Below are 19,629 nucleotides of genomic sequence, written 5' to 3'. Positions count from 1 at the left end.
GGTGGGTCCAATTAGTTTTGGCAAAATAAAATAGAAAGGTAGAATGAGTTTCAAGGGTTTCAGCTTTGTACAAGAGGCAAGTAAGGGCAAGGAGGTTCACTGTAGAAGGGCAGGCAAGGAATCCTAAACCTTTCTCTGTTGCAGTGACACTGTGGATAGCTTTGCATTAGTAGCATGAATAGTTCATACTGTGAAGTTCCAGAACTCACAAGGCACTTCTACAGCAGGGTGTATGCTCATTTAGACATTGCACATTTCTGCATGTGTAATAATTTTTGCAACCCCAGGGCTAATGTCCCCTGAATTTACTTCTTTGTTGTTTCTTGCACTGTATGAAAAGATTCGTAGATAGCATGTGGTTTTGCTGCTTGAGTCACATTTACAGCTTTTCATTGGGCATGGAATGCTATTTCAGAATAGGTTTAAAACGATGCATTTAATCCAGGGAATCCCAAATTTGACAGCTGTGCTTATGTGAAACCCTTATGTTTTATAGGAGATTGTAGGCATGTTGTAGGCTATATGTACTCTTGATTGGACTTATTATATTCCCAAATTGCCCCAGTTAACTTATACTCGTGTTATGGAATACATGCATCCTCTTTTCTGGTGGCAACAGAATTCATCTGATAGCTGTTCATATGCCAGTGAAGCCTAGAAAAAAAGCTGAAGCTTAATGAACTCCTGCCATCTAACCATCACACTATTGGACACGATTGAAAGGACAGAGCCCACCACCATGAATTGTCTCTGTTCCTGGGATGAAATAGAGATAATAATTCCTGGTAATAAAAAAGCTGGTTCTTTGGTAAAGAGGTTAAGCTCTAGGCACATGGATTCTGGATATTTTGACTTTGGGATCGGGTGCTTGATTACAGTTGGCATAATGATTTGAACTTCTCTTACCCAGTAGCCCTGGGGTGTCAAATTCTAGGCCCGGTGGTCGGATCTGGCCTGCAGGGTGCTTAGATCTGGCTTGCAGGGCTGCCCTGGAAATAGCAAAGGACTGGCCCATGGTGCCTCTGCCAGTAAAAACAGGATCCTGAGCTCCATTTTTGGCTGCGAAGGCCTCCTGCAATCCTCTGCCAGTGAAAACAGAGCTCGGCCCTCCCTGTCTGAGGGAGGAAGAGTACTCAGGCAGAGTACTTGGGCCTCCACAGGTGCCCCTGATATGAGTGATGTAGAACTGGCCATGCCCACTCTGGCCCCCAAGGTAAAACACAACCCTGATGTAACCCTCAATGAAATCGAGTTTGACACCCATGCAGTGGTCAGTTGTTTCAAGTGGAGGCCCTAAAATCATCTCCAGTGTTATTTGTATGTTGCATCTGGTTGACTGCATTTGAAATATGAGCCCATGCTCTTCATACCAGGGTCCTAGCACCGCCTCTTGAGAGGATGATATGCTCAATTGCCAATCCGTCAATATTTGTTTGCCTTTGTATTCAATTAGAAATTACTTTAGGCTTCTTCATAGTAAATCAATAGCATTTCCATTTGTTCACTATTTTTTGTTCTAGAACAAACTATTACTAAAGAGCCAAAAGGTGAACTGCATACATTATTTTTATATTTTTGATATAAATTTTGATAATAAATATTCTGTTTATATACCAAGCACATGTATATACAAACATGTACCATTTTTTAAACATTATGCTTCATCTCATTATCAGATCAACTTAGTTTTGGTTAGAATTTATTTTCAATTTTGTTGTAGAAAAATATATTTACATGGATACATTTTGCTATTAATTAGAAGTTGCATGTGACCAAGGAAGCCACAACCAATAGAATTTTTTTGTTGGATTTGCGTGATCCGTCTGGTTGTGGTTATTAAAAGTCACCCATGTTAATTTCCATTCTTTATCTAGATTGTAAAACTGTGGAATGTTATCCCAAATTGGTTTCCTAGACTTAAGTCTGGTAAGAGGTAGGGAGTCTAATATTTTATATATTGGAAGATCTCTAGGAACTGATGACATGTTTATCTTATTCCACTTCTCAGATGTTGTCATCTGAGATAAGGAGGGGCCGTGTTAGAAAAAACATGGAGCCATGAGACTGATATAGATTTAAGCCTTCCAGTTATCATTCTTATTATGTCATTAAGGTGAACATCAATTTTGTTTGTATGGCAGCATCTTCCCCATACAGATGCAGAGTATTCGGCAACAACATATACGTACAATGTACTAATGCAATGTTTTGGTTTGTGCTCCTCAGCCTATTCCTGTGATTTTCCTAATCAAGTTGTTCTTGGTTTTCAGTTTTTGTCCAATTACTTCAAGATGTTTCCAAGTGTAAAGGATCAGTCAAATATTATTTGGATGGTAGTTGTGTTTTATCCTCTTCCCACAAAAAGCTACATTTAACTCTTTCTTTGTTATATGATTGCTGAGATGGAAGGTGAATACTTTGGTTTTACTTGATTAGGGCATACATAGCCTTCCACTTTTCATAACATTGACTTAGTGACCTCAGATCTTAAGTAAGAATGTATTCCATTTCCTCAAAATCTTTGGTTAGGTTAGCTATTCTATAACATTAGCAAAGCAAAAATTTTCAGAATTGATTTATGGTAGGCCACTAGTATATAGATTAAATAGGAGTGAGGCTAGAACCAATCATTATGGCAAGTCACTATTAATGGAAAAGAATGGCTTTTATAATGAGCTTTATAATTATGTTTATTTTATGTAAAGCTATGTGCTTTTCTGATAATCAAGCAGAAAGCTTAAAATCTATTATCTATTTTATTTCTAAAAAAAAATTACAGAAATTATTGGGTGCCCATTTCAACTTTTACATATCCAGTAATTTGGAGACCCAAATGTACATCACCAATGGATTTCAAGCACGTAAGTATTGGCAACAGATTTGTAGCGGGTCATTATACTTAGGAGGGTGTTGACTTTTCAAGCCCGCTTCAACTAAGTAATCTGGAAAAATGCCATTGGGGTGCAAATACTTAGGGTTAGCATTAGGGCTCCATTAGTTTAAAGAGCAAAATGGACATAGTTAATGCATTCATAGTATGTCGTTATACTTAGGAGGGTGTTGATTTTAGAATTCAAAGAGCAAGCACCTGTCACATAACACCCTCGTCTTAACAACTGTCGATAAGAAAAACAAAAAAGTCTAGATAGTGGATGTGGCAGTGTCTGTAGACAGCAGAACAGAATATAAAGAAGTGGGGAAGTTAATAAAATACAAAGACCTGCAAATAGAAATAGAATGACTGTTGCAAAGCCAAGCAAAGGGAGTATCATTAGTAATAGGTGCATTGAATGCAATCCCAAAACAACTGAGCACCACCAAATACCATTGGTATTGACAAATTTACCATCAGTCAATTGCAAAAGGTGGCTTTACTTGGAACAACTTCCATCCTGCAATGGTATCTGTAACAAACATCTAGATCTACCTATCCCAGGTCCTTGGTAAGGACTCAATTAGTAGGAAAAAAATGGCAAACTGAGTCTGAACATCTGACTGATTGTGCAATGATCATCATCATCAACAACAACAGGAGCAGCAGCAGCAACAACAACAATAAGCTTTGAATCTTACTGGGAATCAAATTGAAGATTAATAATAATGATAATGATGATATTTCATCATGTGCTTTAAGATCTAGCTTATTTGTATTGCACACATATCCCATTTCTCCATTTAAAACAAATTAAGTCCTTGTGTAGACCAAGAAAAAGAGAGAGAGTGTTTTAGAAAATGTTGCTTTTCCATGGTGTTGAGTGTTCATGTGTGTCTGTTGTGTAAATTCTCCTTGGTGGTTGGGAACAAAGTCCTCTTCTGTAGCTGTTGCTCTCCTGTCTCCTTCAGCAGACTCAGTGTCTGTGCAGGGAATTCCTGTTTCTGGACCAAACCCACAGGCCTTCAGCACTGAAGGATGAGGTCAGGCATCTCACATACCCAAAGTTTCCTTGTGTTGATAGCTGATCTAAGCTCTGGAGAAGCACAGTAGTGGAGCACATATACAAACATATGACTATGTGCACATAGTAAGCACATACTTTCAGTTACACTTGACTGAAAAAAGGAAGTTGTTGCTTTTATTCAGTAAATTAAAAAATACATAGATTTGAGTCTGATCACCTTAGCCTTATGAGTCAAAACTAGGTTTCAATCATAAAACCTATAATCCAATCCTGTATTAATAAGGGAACACAAATGTTTTCATCAAAGTTAAATGTGTTCTTAATGTATACTTTGACAAAACATGCAAAAAAGACTTTCAAGATTGTAAGATTTCTGCATAATTTCAAAAGAACTACAACTGCATTTTGTTATATAATTTACTTTAATCTAAAATACATTTTCCAAGAAGAATAAATGAAGTGATATTAATATCCAGAAAGAACAGAATAGCACTGTGATGGCGAACTTATGGCAAGCGTGCCACAGGTGGAATGCAGAACCCTCTCTACGGACACGTGAGCCTTCGTCCCAGCTCGGCTCCACTGCACATGCATGCATGTGCACATGCCTTTTGCTGGCTAGCTGATTTTCAGCTCTCTGCTGCACATGTGCAGGGGCCAGCAGGAGGGGTGGTGGCGGCGGCAGCGGCTGCTTTAAGTGCTGCCTTGTCTCGCAGCCGGGGCCGCTCCGGGCCGCCGGCCGCTGGCACACGCTCCTGCGAGAGCCTCTGCGCAGCGCCAGGAGGCCGCGGAGAAGCTTCGCTCCACTTCTCACCCAGCCTTCCCCCAGAGGCGATCCGGTACTTCCAGTGGCGGAGCCTGGAGAAGCAGGCCGGGGCAGCGGGCGGGCGGCAGCATCGGGGGCGGCGGGGCACTTTGCATCGCGGGAGCCACCAAGTGCCCAGGTCTGCAGCAAAGAGCAAGCCTCCTCCTTCTCCCCCACTCCTCTCTCCTCTGAAGCACGCCCTCCGAAATAACCCGCCCAACGTAAGCGTGCTCAAGAAGACATGATTCGCTGCTTCCAGATCAGGAGGTGGGATAATTAGTGCCTCTTTTGCATCTGAACTTTTTTGCCTTTTAACTCTTTCTTAACTTTTAGAAGGCGAAAAATTCCTTATGGAAAAGAGGCCCTGAGTTCTCTCGCCTCCTGGTTTGGTTAACACTAAGCAGACACCAAGCCACTGTGACTTGGAATCTGGTAGCAACTATCTTGGCTTTAATTATTTTTTAAAAAATATTTAAATTTCTTTCTTTTTCCTGAGGAGATTGGTGAGGCTCCGCCTCCCTTGCCTCTAGTGACTGCATGTCCCTGAATACAATACAATACAATACAATAGCAGAGTTGGAAGGGACCTTGCAGTCTTCTAGTCCAACCCCCTGCCTATGCAGGAAACCCTATACCATTCCAGACAAATAGCTATCCAACATCTTCTTAAAGACTTCCAGTGTTGGGGCATTCACAACTTCTGGAGGCAAGCTATTCCACTGATTAATTACAGTTGTCTTAGTAATAAGAAAATAAGAAGAGTTCGGCGGCACCAGACTAATTTTATTTTCCAGCATTCCAGTTCCATGATGGTTAACTAAATGCCTGTAGAAAACCCCACAATCAAAGTATGAATGCATATTCCCCAGATATAGACACCCCATACACTTATATGCACATAAACTCTCTTATGGAGTTGGAGTTGGTGAAGACATAGCTTCTTTTTCTCTCTTAACACTTCTCTAAATATATAAAAAGACTTCTGGCATTTTGGTATTAAACATATTTGTTGATTGCCCTTCCTAGCTAGATTACATCCCCCAAAGCAAAAGAGGTAATACAATTACTATGAAATTAAATGAGCAAAGGAAAAGGAAGAGAAAACCAAGAGATCTGAACAAAGCTTTGAAATTTATCTCTTCCTTTCTCCATCAGCAGTTTTAAAACAATAGGAATTAATTATAACCTGGCAAAAATACATATAACATTCTGTATATCAATGAGCATTGGAAGAGATTTAGCAGAAAAAGAATGTAGCATTTGTTGGAATATTTAAAACAATGTCAATAAACAACATATATTAACTAAATTGTTAATTCAGCTGCTTTCAAGGACAAACTATAACTAAAGTATGGACAAGATATTTGGGGATGAGCAAGACGTTTTGACCACAAAACATCCCAATCTTGAAATGTTCTGAGTTGAAAGAAAACATGCATTTTTCAAGAGGTTTTTTTTTTTAAAGTTGGAGCAAAACTTCCCATATTGAACGTATTTTTGAATGTTCTGAATGTTTTATGTGCTGTGACTGAGATGCTATTTTGACCTTTGAGACATTGCTTTTCTTCAAGCTTTTGCTAGTTTAGGAAAGACTAGTCATGTTTCTGCTTCTATTGGAGTGATGTGGTAGTGGAACATTGAGGGAAAGTTATAGTTAAACAATAAGTTAAAAGAAGACTGGTTATAGAAGCATGCTTCCTGATATATTTAAACCATTCTTTGCTGTGGGAAAGTTATTATGTGGGTAATAGGTAAGCTCAACAAGCATTATGCTATGTTGTGTTTTCTGAGCAGGTAATGTAAAGGTTACTGCATGTATCTGAGTGCTTTAAGACAAGTGTTGCTAATGCTTTGTAGGTATATAAATGCAAAAGCTGTTAGAAGTGTGTTAATCTGTTGGGGTTCAGGATGTGGTCTTTCCGCATATTTCCTGTAATTTGATCATATTGAGAGCACTTAAAAATGCAAAGATATTTTTAATAGGCACACATGCGTGCATTCTGTGCATGCACTTGTATGTCTTTTTTGGAGCTAGCAGCAACCATTGTATAAAAGAAACAGCACCGACAATGAGCAAACTAGCTTTCCAGTACCTGCAATAATAAAGAAAAGTTCTAGGTGTACTTGTACAATCTGTTTCCTGACTTGACCTCTCTTGAAGGAATGACATCAATGCTGAAAGCTTCACAGAGGATTTCCCCCTTTTATACCAAAGAGTATCAAGGGAGAACAATCTTGCATTTCTTTTTCACTTCCAGCTTCATTCAAGGCTAAGTTGGTGTTTCTATATAATGATTGTGGAATACTTTCTTCAAATGATCTTCATGTTGCTTTACATATTATCTTCCTGTGCCTGCTTTAGAAGATTTTGTCTCCCTTTTGTGCTAGAGTGCTATGACATTCTCCTACAGTGAACATGGTTTTTGTTTTGTCTCCATGCAGAATTGCTCCAAATGAACTGTATTTCCTAGTTAGAAGAGATCAAACACTGTACTTCAACTTACAAAGAATCTGTGATAATACCTGAATGTTTATCATCTGACCTTTTTCACTCTTTTATGCTGTTGAAAATGATGGCGGAAAGGGCACATATGTGATCCAAGAAGAATTTGGAAGATGCAGTCAGAGGTGAGAATTGTTGGGAAAATTAGCCCATATGTTAATTTTACTTCATGAAATGTCGGATGTCCCTTTGAGCAGCGGGTGGAATTGTTTTATATTTTATGTGCTTTTCTAATGTGACTTTAGGAGTACCTTCTGCTGTAAGAGAGTGTTGAAAAGCTATCATTCTTCAAAATATTGATTTCAGTCAAGTTTGCTGAAGGCCTTGGTTCTGTATTTCTGCTTTCATATTTAGGATAGCAAGTACCTGAATGCAGTACTTTAGCATTCATCACATAATAATGTATGCAACTCCACCTGAACATCTGTTTCTCCTAGACCAGTGATCTCCAACCTTGGCAACTTTAAGACTTGTGGACTTCAACTCCCAGAGTTCCTCAGCCAGCAAAGCTGGCTGAGGAACTCTGGGAGTTGAAGTCCACAAGTCTTAAAGTTGCCAAGGTTGGAGAACACTGTCCTAGACAATACAGTCTGCATGAGATATGAGTTGGAGTAATGATTAGTGAGGTGACCAAGTGAATGGAAGATAAGCAGATATTTGGGAGGGATTTTAGATGTGATTCTCCCCTCTGTAAATTGAAATATTTCAGCTGTTAGTTTCAATAGAACCAAAGTTTTATTCGTGATCATTTTATTACATCGACATATGCTCACTGTACTTGCTCGTAAAGTGATTAGGGATTAGGCCTGCACTAGGCAAAGAACAGTATTGCATGATGAACATTGGGAATTGCCTTTCACCAAGTCAGACAGCTGGTCTAACTCATTATGCAACTAGCAATAGCAATTTAGAATGTTCAGTTCTTTCCTAATCTTGCTCTCTGAAGTTTGTAAATTATCTTGCAGTATTTGTAGACCGGTGGAACTAATCCAGATCCAATACTGGACTAATTCCCTAAAACATTTTATCTTTTTCATACTTCCTAGAAGCTTGTCCAACCTGGGTGCCCTCCAGATGCTGTGGATGTCAGTTTCCAAAATTCTCAACAGTAAGCATGCTGCCTAGAGAATTCTATAAGCTGAAGTTAACACCATATGAGGAAACTCAAACTGGGGAAGGCTGGCATAAAAAATTCCAGGAATGTTGGATCAGAAGAGCCATCATTATGGTTAACTTATGTCCCTTTTATCTAAGCTTCTGAGTTAGCATCTTTAATATCCCAGTTGTACTATTTTCTAAAGGGATTTCTAAAATATGGGCTTAGATTTATTAGTGTAGAGAGTGCAACAAAGGCCCTTGCTCCAATTAATACGATATAAGCACATCTTATCTTTTCCTTGCATTGCATATGGTATTCATCATAGACTTATTTTCCAGGAAAACATATAAATGTATTTACTTATTTTAGCTATTACAATTTTTAAAATATTTGAGTATTTGAAAATTTATTTATAGGCCGCCCTTTTCCCTGGGGGGACTCAGGGCGGCTTACAACTCAAAGGGAGGGGGATACAAACAATAACACATAAGGACAATACATAATTAAAAATAGAACGCAACATTCATACCATTCGGGTGGGGGTGAGTTACATTCTTTAACCCCAGGCCTGACGGGATAGCCAGATTTTAAGGGCTGTGCAGAAGGTCTGGAGGGTGGTGAGGGTGCGAATCTTCACGGGGAAATAATTCTTCTCATTGGAAATAACCCTGAAACATACACATACAATGGCTATACATACATACACAAATAATTTATTATATTCTTTGTTCCAATTAACCCTGGAACAAGTTGATCTTGCTGAAGTTTCATGGTTTTGACTGCATCTTGGAATGGTGCAGGATTCAAGGGAGCTGATATTTGCATTTCCTGACCTTGAGCTCAGATTATCTCTAATGTTGTTTTGTGAGCATTCATTTTGTCAAGATTTCTGTCTGCATTCAACCTGGAGTACTTTGATCTTAGTTATCTAATGTTCATAGAGATATTTCATGAAGTACGCAAGACACATTTTAAATTCTTTTTTTTTTTTACTTTCCATTGCTTCCTTTCTTTAGAAGTGTGTCTTGTATGAACATGAACTTTAGCTTGTAAAGAGATTCAAGGGCACAACAGTGATGAGTGGTGAATTTAATGAATGTCACCCACTAGTAGGAGTTGACTCAGAAATCACTGTGAGTCAGACACATACCTCTAAGGAATCACAATTTCTCATCTATATTTTCATTGCTCTAAAAAGGGCTGTAATACTATGTCAAGTAATCACTATGCCTCATCCACTTTCAAACTGATGGTAGTATGAATGAGACATAGCACAATAACCAGTCTTCAACAATCCTGATTGGCCACAGGATCTTGATCTGTAGATAAGGTAACTATTCCATTTGTATGCTTCATACAAATCTCAATCAAATATTTAAAACATATGCCATTATGAATCACTCTAGGTAGTCCTTCCTGAGATTACTTTTCATGCAGAGAGATCACACATGGGAATGATGCACATATATCGAATTTGTCAAATGGTTGTAATAAAATGTCTAATTTTTCAGAAACATAGTGCTCATATGGTTTCTTAGCTCAAAAGTCATCAAGGATGAAGGAACAGAATGTGTACATTTCTCATTGTAGAATGTTGGGATTATATCCATAGATGTACAGTGCTGGGAAATGACCTCTTGATCTATGCTCCTTCTTTGCTGGAATGGGCAGTTCCTCTGAGATAGGCACCTAGAGTTTGTTCCATGTATGTGGAAGACATGGTGATGTTTCTGAAAAGTGTGGAATTTGGGGTATTGAGGGGCTTTGGAGGATTCAAGGGTAGCAATGTAAGAATATGAGTTACCAGACTTGAGTTGCCCATTTTTTAAATAAATAAATTGCAGCACTGCAGTTTTTAGCCATCTTTTGACCAGATTTTAATAGTGTAATTGAAATGCAGTGCAGCAACTTCTGGTTTAGATGTGGTTCTCCAAACCTATGCACCTTTGGCATTTAGTCATGCCAGCCACATGACCATGGAGACATCTTCAGACAGCGCTGGTTCTTTGGCTCTGAAACTGAGATGACCACCATCCCCTAGAGTTGGGAATGACTAGCACATACATACAAGGGGAACCTTTACCTTTATCTTTTAAACCTATGTTCTAAATCTAAACAAACCAAGCAAGCTAAACTACATGTATTATGGTCATAATAAGATAAGTTCAAAATGAGAATATAACAAGCAAAAGAAACATCAATATGAGAAGCATGGTAGTAAGTTCCAGATAGAGCTCATGATCAAAATAATGTGTCATTCTGTTGGACTCTACTTTCTAATAATCCGCAACATTATTAACCATGCTGATTTACTTGGTTTGGTTATCCTGGAGTAGAATCACCATGCAGGGAGAAGCTTAAAGATAAATGGAGATTGCAAATGTATCAGCTGACATTGTTAAGAGATGGGGTATTAAATGCTATATAATTGTTTTATCTGCATTGTTATTACATGGCTATGACTGAGAATTGCAAATTTGACCTTGCCGGTTAATGCTACAGTATGGTCTTGTTGAGGTTAAGGTTGAGATTTATTGGATTTATATGCCGCCCTTCTCCCAAGGACTCAGGGCAGTGTACAACATAAAAGAAAACACATGTTACAAAAATTAAAAAGGACATTAAATAAAGTATCCAAAAAAACCCAACTGATATTTAGAATAAAATTTTAAAAATTAAATTAAAATTAACAACCAAATTAATCCTATATTTTATTCTATTCAGGCTTCAGGTTACTTATAAGAATAGTTGAACAATAATTCTGAGAAATTAGAGAAGTATTTAAACTAGATTGCAAGGATGAAATGGGTTAGTCTGGAGTACTATTTTAACATTATGTTTTCTATGGTTCTAAGAAAAGAAAACTATTAAAATCCAGTCTTTGCAAATTGGCTCCAAGTGAAATCAGACAGAAATTACAATGACTTTATAGTAATGATGCTCCTGTAGCAGTAATGGAACCCTAAACAAAGTTGGTTGACCACTGAGCCGAGGTGGCGCAGTGGTTAAATGCAGCACTGCAGGCTACTTCAGCTGACTGCAGTTCTGCAGTTCGGCTGTTCAAATCTCACCGGCTCAGGGTTGACTCAGCCTTCCATCCTTCCGAGGTGGGTAAAATGAGGACCCGGATTGTTGTTGGGGGCAATATGTTGACTCTGTAAACCGCTTAGAGAGGGCTGAAAGCCCTATGAAGCGGTATATAAGTCTAACTGCTATTGCTATAGTTTTGATTTTTCGGAACTCAGTCATTTCCTTTTATCAGTTGATCTGATTCATTCTGTAAGAGATATGATAGAATGATTAATTTGATATGCATACAAGGAAGTCTTGGCTAAGTAAAGCAGAGGTGGTTTTACTTATATTTTCTTTCCCTCATCTGTATTCTGGATATCAGTCTAAATTTTCTGGTCTGGTTTCTAATGTCATCCACTATTTCTCTGCCACTTAAAGCTAAGCAAATAGTAGAAAAAAAGTTGTCATAAACATTTACTCAAATAAACAACATAATTTGCTTATATGGCACCCACAGTTTCTTTTATTCCCTTTTGGCAAATACTGGGACAAGAAAATGCTTGTTCATGAAAATATCTATCTGAAGAGAAATACCTTAAAGCATTAGCTGTGTCAAAGTGTCTGCCTGGCCATCTTGAAAGTGCCTTTAATGTTTTGAAGTAAAATACTTGCAGCTTAGGTCATTACTGCTCTATGGTGATATTTTAATTTTATTTATCACTTTATTTAAGTAATATTTTAATGGGAAATTTTAAAAAAATCAGTGAGAATGAAATGTACAACTGAATAATTGAGCTGTCGCATATGAATATTTATACTTGTTAAATATAAAAATGAGAAAAATGAGATTATCACAAAGGTGTCATGCATATTTGTGGACATATACAGTATACAAAGTCTAAGATGGTTTCTAAGGAATCTTAATTTATGAACTGACAACATGGCATTCATTTCAAACACAAGTATCTAATTATGGTGTTAGACATACTAATTCCTCTCAATGCAAGCCTACTCCAGCTGCAGTCTTAACACATCTGGAGGGAACCAGATTTGGAAAGCCTGGTATTATAAGTCAGGGAAATGCAAATATACTGAACAAAAACTCTGACATGCAGTTAAGAAAGATTTGGAAGGTGCTAGGATAGAGAAAATCGGTCTATGCTCTTCCCTTCCTGGATGCTTCATGTTCTCCTCCCCCTCCTTAGGGTGTTTAATGGGTCCTTTTCTGATCCATTTAAACTCTTCATGTGTACATCATAAATAAATTCTGACTTTTCTGAATTAATTCCCCAATAAAAATATTGGAACAAAAGGTATATTTGAATACTTAATTAAATATATGCTTCTAATATACAAAGTACAATTCTACAAGAATTTTCCTTCAAATTTTGTAATTGCTCTTTTTTTATAATTCTCATACATTTAGTAGCTGGAGCAGCAACATTCTTCTTTAGCTCAGGGGGAGTAAATTATTTAAACCCAGGCACAAATGTAGAACCTACAGATTAATCAAATAACCTTGGAAGTAAACTGTCAAAGGTAATCCCAATTGCAGCCCACTGCTGCAATTAAGCAAAGATATTTCATTTTGGTTCATTTTTTTCTGCTGACATTAATTAGTTGTATAATCCCTAAATTTATCCTCTAGCAAGTTCTGTAAAGAATTTCTCTTCACTTTATAAATATGCAATATGTTTCCTACTATAAATCAATGAATTCTATGTTCTAATGGATATATTAGAAAAATGTCAAGTCATTGAAGATGTTGGCAGATCATATAAATGCAAAGTATAGTATACAATTAAGTGTGAGTTTTATGATAGGGATGAAAGATTTACTTACATCTTTTATACTCGGTATATTGCTTTGATCAAAGTAGGAAGAAATGCTTGTGGAATTTTCTATGTCATGTACCAGGGTAAATTGTCTGTTATATATCTTGTATTGTTAAGTAGGACACAATCTCCTGCAAAATTTCTCGAAGAAGCCCTTTAGATGAATTCCAGTGTCTTCCTCAAAAATGTTACATAAATATAAAATATGTATATAAATAGTATTAATAACATTCAAATGGTTTGGTCAGCTTGCATCTCTTCCCATTATTTTGTTTAGGATTTTGCATTTATTATAATGATATACAAAATAAAAAAGGAATTGCAATCCTGTATCCCAGAAAGCCATTTTAATTCCAGGGATTTATTTAACAGTGAGAAATGTTTTGGGTTTTTCTTGTGCGTTTTATGCTGCAAAAGTGAAGTGGTGTTTCTTATTTAAACCAGAAGGCAATCTAATGTACTTCAATGAGATGCTTTGTGGTGTTCTGCTGCCTTCACTGGTGCTTGCATTTCTGTGCATCTTTGTGATTGGGTAATAGCAGTAGACTTATATACCGCTTCATAGGCCTTTCAGGCCTCTCTAAGCGGTTTACAGAGAGTCAGCATATTGCCCCCAACAATCTGGGTCCTCATTTTACCCACCTCGGAAGGATGGAAGGCTGAGTCAACCCTGAGCCGGTGAGATTTGAACCGCTGACCTGCTGATCTAGCAGTAGCCTGCAGTGCTGCATTTAACCACTGCGCCACCTTGGCTCTTGGTAAGAGCATCAAGTGCAGTTTTTGCATATTAAATACCTCTTTCAGTTATTGAATCTCCCAGAGGAGATTGAAAAATGCAATAGTTCTTTGCACTTCTTGTGGCTTTACAAAGCAGTTCCAAAGCTGCACCAAAGAAGCGCTTCACTCAGGCATTTATCAAAGGAAAGTACCCTTTGAATAATCTGTCCAGCTGTATTATTTAAGATATGGTTAAATGTTATCGTTATATTATTATAAAATAAAAATGTAGAAATTAGAAATTTTTAGTAACAGTATTTTGAAAGAACGATGTTTTGGGGAAGTTTTTGAAATTAGATCCACTTGTTACAGTGATCTACAATTACATGTTCACCAGATACAGACGCTCAGTCTAAGAGCACATATGCTATTAGTCTTGTTAAAAAAGAGTAGAAGTCTTATCCAGAAGGCATCAGAGAGTAACTTTACCAGCAGAAGATTGTTTTCACATTATAAAGGCTGCTTAGGTATCCCAGGATGAAATTGAATCAATCAGTACCTCAACTGTAAATCTGATAATTTAGTCAAGTATACATTTATTCCAAATAGAAAGAATAATAAGATGATCAACTGGAAATGCTTCTATCTTGTCCTTTTCAAAATTTACCTCTTGTCTGTGACAAATCTAAGTACTAGTTTAACATTTCCACAAAAACAAGAAGCAAAAATAGCACAAATGTTAAGGTTCATGGAGGAAAATATGAAACCTTATGTGACTTTAGAAAATGAAAAACCATGATGTTGGGTAATAATCCTTCAGCAAACATCTATAAGAATTAACCTTTTAAGAGGGCAGTTCAGAGTTGCAATTGTAGGTCATATGAGCTATCTACCCAGTAATTTTCTTTATCACAATCTATTTGGCTAAATCCAGAAAAAAAGTTGCATGCTAAAAAGGTTGGTTTATCTATACTTAATCTATATAAATAGATTAAACACAAAAATATCTAAGTTAAATAGTACAAGAGATTGCTCTCAATCAAGAAAATCTGCAGCTGTACAGCCATCAATCAGGTGAACTCTTTACCTGAGAAAGGACATTTTGTGATTGTCTGAGACTTATTGAAATCCTTGGTGGATAGGTGAATCTTCTCTTAATTTTCTTGCAAATGGTTTCTTACAGAAATCCAAGCAGACATTGGGTTAGATACAGATGGATGATCTGTGATTGGCTTCTCTACTGGATTTTTGCCAAAGACTTTTTCTTCTGCATCTTACACCATGAAAAAGCCATAAAATCAAGGGAAAGTGTCTGTTTCGTTACATAAAATTATTAGACATCTTACATATGTGAACCTACGAATAGTTCGAAACAGATGTAACTAAGAGAATGAGAAATTATTTATGATTTGCTGGTGTATCCATTCAAAGTAAAATTCCAAGATATTTTCAAGAGCTGACATTTATGGTAAACTAATAATAATGCCTGGCAGAAATGAGTTATTCCGAAAGATCAAATTTTATTAATTCAAAAGCATTATAGTTCTAGACAACATGAGAAACAACTGGACTGATGAACTGCATTGAAAACACTACTTCTTCAAATGTTATTCCCATCTGAAATGTATGTATTTATAAAATGGGTAATTGATTAATAAAGAAATCAAGTGCTGGTTCAGTATATTTTAATATGTAATGTGTGATAGAGATTACATTACAGATTATATTTTATAGAGTTCCACCATCTCAACAGTACAACATGCAGATATTGTACTTAGGCTAATTAGATGTCACATTTGTAATTAGAATATTGATTGATAAGCTGGTTTACTTTTTTCATATATATGTTTTATTTCAATATCTGTTTACCTGCTTTGTCATTGTTGAGCTAATAACTATTTATTTATACATAATTAATAATTAAGTTTTTTTAAAAAAACACTAACATTAAAGTTGTAAATGGAATGTCTACCCACAATTATTTAAAAAAAATACTCCACCCAAAAGGCAAATATATTATTAAATGGGGAAAGTACAGAGACCTTTAAAATAATGAAAGGAGTAAGGCAGGGATGCCCACTATCACCTCTGCTCTTCATCCTGATGCTTGAAAGTCTTTTAATAAAAATTAGACAAAATTAAAAAAGAGGAATATAAAATCCAGGCCTTTGCAGACGATTTGGTATTCATTATAGAAGACCCACTAGAAACAGGAAATAGCTTAATGCGAGAACTAGGAAAATATGGAGATGTAGCCGGGTTAAAGATTAATAGAGGAAAGACTAAAATGATAACTAAAAATTTGAAGGAAGAACAAAATAAAGAATTAGAAAGAATAATAGGACTGTAAGTGACAAAGAAAGTTAAATATCTTGGAATATGGCTAACTGCAAATGCTCAACTATAAAAGAAAATAATGATATAAAATTAGTGCAACAAATAAAAAAAGATCTAGAACTATGGGGGAAACTAACATTATTAGGGAAAATAGCAGCGATAAAAATGAATGTACTACCCAGACTATTATCCCTATTTCAAACAATCCCCATAAAATTAGGATTTTTTTTTTTACTGAATTGAATAAGATTATATTAAAATTTATATGGCAAGGGAAGAAAGCCAGGATAAAGTTGAAAGCTCTACAGGATGACAGAAGCAGAGGTGGTATGGGACTCCCGGACTGGGAGATTTATTACAAAGCAGCAGCACTAACATGGATCAGGGATTGGATAAATTTAAAAAATAAAAGAATACTAACATTAGAGGGCCACGATTTGCAAATGGGATGGCATTTTTTCCTATGGGAAGAGAGTAAAAAGAAACAAAAATACTTTCACAGACACTATATTAGAGATGCACTGATACAGGTCTGGAATAAAATTAGAGAAAAACATTACATGAAAATACTGACATGGCTTTCCACTATGGAAGCCATGACACATCCCAATACACTAGATCTATCGAAAATGGTTAGATATAGTGAAATTTTAGACAGCCAAGGGAATTTGAAAACAAACCCAGAATTAAAGGAGCAAAATATAAATATAAATTGGTGGCCATATCTCAAAATACAATCGAGATACAAAAAAGACATAAAAGAATATGGAATATACACAGAATTACAACAAATAGATTATTGGCCCGGAAAATAAATTCATAGCAAAAATTTACAAATATTTATTAAAAGTAACATTAGAAGAAGAAAAAGTTAAAGGTTGCATGATAGCGTGGGCCAAAAACTTTGGTTACAACATAGATCTAGTGGATTGGGAAAGAATTTGGAACACAAATTATAAACTAACACGATCAGCAGCATTTAACGAAAATATATACAAAATGTTTTATTGTTGGCATTTATCACCTGCTGGAAGTGTAAAAAAGTACAAGGGACTTATTATCACATATGGTGGACCTGCCCGGAAACACAAAAATATTGGACAAAAATTTGGAAATGGGTGCAAGAAATTACAGGGGAACAGATAAAATACAAACCCGAAATCTTTCTACTGGGAATAATCAAAGGGAAATATACAAAGAAAATTAAGTACATATTAACACATCTGCTAACTACAGCTAGAATAGCATTTGCCCAATGCTGGAAACAAAATAATACCCCCTTGGCCAAATTAGTGATAAAAAAAACTTTGGATTGTGCAGAGATGGACAAATTAACACTGAAATTAAAAGATAAAGAAGAGTCGGAATATTATGAAATTTGGAACAATTGGTACAAATGGCTGCAAAACAAGAATAAAATTAATTAAGCCAAAAAACAATATATATAAATATATATAGAATTGTGTATAAAGTGTGTAAATATAGAAGCGAAATATTATATACATGTACAGGTATGATGACATAACAATGTTGATGTAATGACTGTAAGGTGTTGTTGTAGAAGGAAAAAAATAATTAAAAAAATCTGCTAAAAAAATAAATAAAATAAAAAATAGTTCCAATGAAAACAATGTTTCCTGCTCTATACCCCTCCAGTACTGCCAAGGAACTATGTTGTAGAATATAAATCAACCATATTTGGGAAGATACTTTGTTACAGAGCTCAACATGCATTACATGACCTGTTTACAGACAAAGAGACCTTGTAACTCTGATAATGTAAAAAACACATTATAAGATATCCAAGATTTTTTACATTAACTCTCTCATGTTCATAAAAATCTATATGACTGTTGCATTCATTATTAGGAAACTTTAGGGTTAAATCAAGAATACCTACGTTAGTACATTCTGCTGTGTATAGAACATTTCTCCTTGCTATTAATTTACTGTGGCATGGCATGAAGAAGATTGCATCACAATTGCAGGATACAATTACAGGAATATTTTGCCTGTACTTTGGTCTGGAATAACATTTGGCTAGGTCTTTAAATCATTTTTTGCTTCATACTTTGTCGGATTGTAGCCACAAATATAAAGCAGTCTAGTGATTAGAAAAAACTATTACATTTTGTGGATGTAGTGTTTGTTTGAGTCTCTCTCTGTGAATCTGTAAGAGAATGAGGAAAGAGAAAAAAACAGTGGGGTGAATGGGGAGGGAGATGAAGGGAGAGCATTGGCAATTTGTTCAGATATAACAAAGCAACTTCAGCAGCCTTTCTGAATGGAAATCTTCATGGTTTCACCTTGTTATGACCAAGGTAGGCCTAGGCACCATACTAAACCAGTAATAACTGAGTGTGACTTTAGCCCAAAGTTGTTGTATCAACAAAGGTAAGGGGCTTGAATGCAGCCCTGAAAATCTTCACGTTCTTGCCACATTGTGGTCTGTAATATAATGAAAGTAAATGATTAAAGTTTAATAACATTTATATGCCGCCCAATCCCGTAGGACTCCGGGCGACTTACAATACAAAATAAATCAAAAAGAATAGAAGAAAAGAAAAGATAGATTTAAAAGACACACCATACACTCCGTTCTAAGTGGGGCTGGACCGTATTTTGGGGTCAACACCCCAGGCCTGCCGGAACAGCCAGGTTTTAGTGTCTTTACGGAAGGCCGAGAAAGTGGGAAGGGTCCGGATCTCTGCGGATAGATTGTTCCACAGGGCCGGGGCAGCTACAGAGAAAGACCTCCCCCGAGTAGTCGCCAACCGGCATTGCCCGGTCGATGGTACCCGAAGGAGGCCCAGCCTGTGGGATCTTATAGGTCGTTGGGAGGTATGTGGCAGGAGGCGGTCCTATAGATATCCAGGTCCCAAGCCATGTAGGGCTTTAAAGGTAACGACCAGCACCTTGAAGCGCATTCGGAGACCGATGGGAAGCCAGTGCAGCTTGCGGAGGATAGGTGTAACATGGGTGTACCTAGGTACACCCGATATCGCTCGCGTGGCCGCATTCTGGACCAATTGTAGTCTCCGAACACTCTTCAGGGGCAGCCCCAAGTAAAGCGCATTACAGTAATCAAGCCTAGAGGTGACGAGAGCATGAGTGACCATTTGAAGTACCTCCTGGTCCAGGTAGGGCCACAACAGGTGCACCAGGCAAACCTGGGCAAAAGCCCCCCTGGTCACAGCCGACAGGTGGTGTTCTAATGTCAGCTGAGAATCCAGGAGGACACCCAAGTTGCGGACCCTCTCTGAGGGGTGAAGAGTTTCGCCCCCCCCCCCAGGCTAAGAGATGGAATATCTGGTCCGTTCTTGGGGGGCAACATCAATAGCCACTCGGTCTTTTCTGGATTGAGTGCCAGCTTGTTTACTCCCATCCAGACCCTGACAGCCTCCAGGCACTGGCACATCACT

The 19,629-nt window shown here is 37.0% G+C and overlaps 1 long non-coding RNA gene across 2 annotated transcripts in view; it reads left to right on the top strand.

The window, feature by feature from the left end:
* The window catches only part of LOC106545331 (uncharacterized), a 64,090-nt gene extending 48,081 nt beyond the window's left edge, over positions 1 to 16,009 (top strand). For both annotated transcript variants that reach the window (XR_015695648.1, XR_015695649.1), the window contains 3 exons: positions 7,147 to 7,332; positions 8,254 to 8,315; positions 15,054 to 16,009. This is a non-coding gene — a long non-coding RNA (uncharacterized LOC106545331). The remainder of the gene's footprint in view (positions 1 to 7,146; positions 7,333 to 8,253; positions 8,316 to 15,053) is intronic.
* The last annotated feature ends 3,620 nt before the right edge of the window (positions 16,010 to 19,629 follow it).

This window comes from Thamnophis sirtalis, unplaced genomic scaffold (genome assembly GCF_051295495.1).
Source record: "Thamnophis sirtalis isolate CommonGarterSnake01/CBP01778 unplaced genomic scaffold, rThaSir2_p1.2 scaffold_2, whole genome shotgun sequence".
Taxonomy (NCBI): Eukaryota; Metazoa; Chordata; class Lepidosauria; order Squamata; family Natricidae; genus Thamnophis; species Thamnophis sirtalis.
This window is presented reverse-complemented; position numbering and strand designations above follow the sequence as displayed.